The sequence below is a fragment of the Solanum tuberosum genome, unplaced genomic scaffold, assembly GCF_000226075.1.
Source record: "Solanum tuberosum cultivar DM 1-3 516 R44 unplaced genomic scaffold, SolTub_3.0 scf00019, whole genome shotgun sequence".
Taxonomy (NCBI): domain Eukaryota; kingdom Viridiplantae; phylum Streptophyta; class Magnoliopsida; order Solanales; family Solanaceae; genus Solanum; species Solanum tuberosum.
In genome coordinates, this window is record NW_006238945.1 from 252,728 (window position 1) to 256,604 (window position 3,877).

Consider the following 3,877-nt stretch of genomic DNA (forward strand, 5'->3'; position numbering starts at 1 on the left):
GAGGCCAACGTCACCGGTCCCGAATACACTGAACTTGAAGCCATTGAAGAAGAACCCGAGGAAGAAATTGTCTATCGGCCTCCTTTCCAAGGACGTTTGAAAGAAGGGGACGAGAAAATCACCCTCGAGACATATCAGCGGGAGCATAGCTGGGAGCAAAAGTTGTTTCGTGTGCTCTCATGTACGAGCGGCTTCGGGCTAAACGCATCCTGAAACCCTCAAGGGAACCACTTCCGAGGTTAAACCGAAAGACATGCATAAGGCATGTGCTTACCATCCAAACCGAAATGGATACACAATAGAATAATGTGTGGAGCTTAAGGCCGCGATCCACAACCTGATCAGCATTGGGAAAATTCCCTATATGTGGGGTGACAACACTCTTCGTACCTGTGACCAATCGGAACCCAGTATGCCGGTCACAAAGCATAATTTGTTCTATTGTCACTACTTCACGCATTTTAAGAGAAGGTTGTTGGATATCTACTGTTACTTGGTTCGAAGGAGGATCTTGACCCCTATCAAAAGGAATGATGGAATAGTCAATCCCGTTGGAATTGAAATCTGGAAACCTTGTCCTGATCACGACCCCATAGATCATAGCATTGGAATGTGCCTCGGGTTCCGCTATGATGTGGAGTCCCTGATTAACAAAGGGAGGATCCAAGTTGAATCCCCCCCGTGGTTAATGCGGCAGCCAGAATGTTCTAACTTGGCACAATCTACATTTTAGGAGCTTTACTGCGTATGTTCTTTTCACTTTCCTTGTAATCAAGCAAAAATGAATGAATGAAATTGAGAATTTCTTTTGTATTCGAACTACGTAGGGACTGAATTCTCCTTTGAAGATACGTAGGCAGGCTTTCAAGGCCCGACCCCTATCTTTTTAAAGTCTTATTTTCCCCTTCATTCTACAAGGAAATATGGAGTTCAGATCAACAAATGTCGAGAGGTGCAGTAAGAAGACCATAGCTCAACGCGATTCAACCTTCCTGGGTCATTTGTCCCAAAATAAAATGAGCAAATTCCTGCTTATTCTGAAAAATCAGTCCTCGTTACTCGTGGGTTAATCTGTCCTCAAACAAAATAATTTTTATGTGTTTACATGCTTTCTATCTGAGATTCTACATTATTTGTCCTGAACTAAAACTAACAAATTTGCCTTTGAGTTGTTTTTCTTCTATAGGTAGTTAGAATTGATTTGTGTTGATAAGCTGGTTGAACACACTTATTTTACAAGATCAAAAGCTCCCAAAGATTCCTTCCCCGATCAGAATTCTCGGAGAGGCAAGTCAACATTGGGCGATAACGTTGAGGATAGTGGTTTAACTGATGTTGTCGTGGCTCAGCCCGTCATCGCCCATCAGAACGAGTTAATTATGCGATTGATTCAGCAGATCAATGAGATGAGGGGTGAAATGCAGAGAAGGCAAGATTTGCCTAATCTAGTTTTTTCTTTCAATGATCCAGCAGACTGAAGGCCTCCACTCCACTTTCCTCCTTCAAGCGCCGAACAGGCTCAAAACCCACCCTCCAGTTCTGCTCAGAATCCCTCAACCATCGACTTAACCACCCAAAATCTCCATTATGCCTCCGCCTCTTAGCAGACACCACCTCCTCCTCAAAGTACCAACCCCCAAGCGCCACTTCCTCCTCAAAATGCCAACCTCCAAGCTTGTGCGCCACCTAAAAACTAAAACGTTAATCACCCGCACACTTTCCTCCACCACCAAAATTAGCATACCACCCCCAAGACTTTCCCTGAAAACTATCAAGCCTCTTAAAATGCCCAGAGTCCCTCCATTGCTCACCCCTACCTCAAATGGCCACTTTCAAAATCCCAATTCCCAATGAGTCTTACGCCAATTATTCTGAGCTTAACCACTATGAGGAACGGGAGAGAGAGTGGAGGTCAAAAAGAAAGAGGTCGCCAAGCAAGATATGAAGGAAGAGATCCGAAAGGTCATGAAAGAGTTGCACTGCATTCCTGAAGTCGTCGGGTTAAGTTATGAGGACCTATGCATCCATCCGAATCTGGACCTCCTGAAAGGGTTTAAGGTGCCAAAATTCAACATCTTCGGAGGAACAGGGAATCCCTTAGCGCACCTGAGGGCCTACTGTGACCAGCTCGTGGGATTTGGAAGGTTTAGCCGAAGTTTGAGTGGAAAAACCCTGGAATGGTTTACATATCAGGAAATGAGACAATGGCCTAGCTGGAATGCTCTGGCTAAGGACTTTATCAAACGATTCGCCTACAATGTAGAGATCGTTCCTGATCGTTATTCCTTAGAGAATATGAAGCAAAAGTCAAATGAAAGTTATAGATAATTTGCGTATAGATGGAGAAAGGAGGCAGCGAGGGTTCGGCCTCTTATGTTTGAGAAAGAAATTGTTGAAGTATTTGTACGGGTTCAAGAACCCGAGTATTATGATAGGATCATGTTGCTTGTTGGAGCAAAGTTCGCTGAGATAGTCAAGGTAGGTGAGACTATCGAAGATGGATTAAGAACCAGGAAGATTGCCCGTGTTGCTGCCTCGCCCGGATCCTCAAGGCTATAGAAGAAGAAGAGGGAAGACGTGACTTCTATCTCTTATGCATCTAAGAGAAAGAAGCCCTCAATTAAATCTTCCCTGTATCGAGGTCGTTCTTGACCTTTGTAGAGTTCACACCCGATTTATTTTGTACATCCTGATTATCAAACCCCTCCCCCAGTTATCAAAATACCCCCCCCCCTTTTCGTTTACCAGAATACTCCTCTCCCAATATACCAGAGCCCACCCCCTCATCACCGCAATGTTGCACCAAACAGTGCAAATGTCCAGTGAAACTACCAAGCCCCTCCCTACATATATCAAACCCCACCTTGACACTACCAAAATAACACTTCCACTTACCAAGCTCCACAACCAAATTACCCAGCAAACTCCTATCCCAGATACCAAGCTCCTCGTCCAAACACCACAAATTATCATCTAATGCCTCCTCCCCAACAAGGCAACTACGATTCCCGTAAAAGATTTGAGAAGAAACCAGCCTGAAATTTTACTCCTCTCATTGAGAGTCGAGCGCAACTGTTCGAGCGGTTGACTGCGGCAGGTTTTCTTCATCCAGTTGGGCCCAAGCCTTTCGATACGAGCTCTAGGTTTTACAGACCAAACCAAAGATGTGCATATCATTCCATCAGTGTTGGACATGATACCGAAGACTGTATCAACTTAAAGCACAATATCCAGGATTTGATTGATCAGAAAGTAGTCGCGCTCCATACTGCTTCACCCAACGTCAACAGTAATCCTCTTCCAAACCATGGAGGTGTCAATATCAACATGATAGAGATGGATGAGGAATAGTGCATGACAAAGGCAATTGTCTTGGTTGGGCCGAATAACCTCGAAAGAATTGTGGCTTCATTGTCCATAAATGAGAAGAAAGAATTTATAATAAAGACACCTCAAAAGATTGTTGCCTTGGTGCCAAGAGAAATTCCTGCTCGACAAAAGTTTGTGATTGAAGCGGCTGCTACCCAGGGCATGACTAGATTTGACAGATGCTACACACTAGAAGAGTTAGCCCAGGGAGTGCAGAAGAAGGATCTGTGTAAAAGGACAATTAGTGAAGCTGAAGCAGAAGAGTTCTGGAGAAAGATGCAACTAAAAGATTATTCGATCCTGAAGTATATGTAGAAAACACCAGCTCAGATTTCTATGTGGGCTCTGCTGATGAGTTCGCAATTGCATAGCCAGGCTCTAATGAAGGCTCTTGATGACACTTATGTACCTGTGGGTACTAACAGTGACAATCTGGCGACCTTGATAAGCCAGGTCGTTCGAGGACATCGCATCAGCTTTTATGATGAAAAGTTGCCCCTTGAAGGCA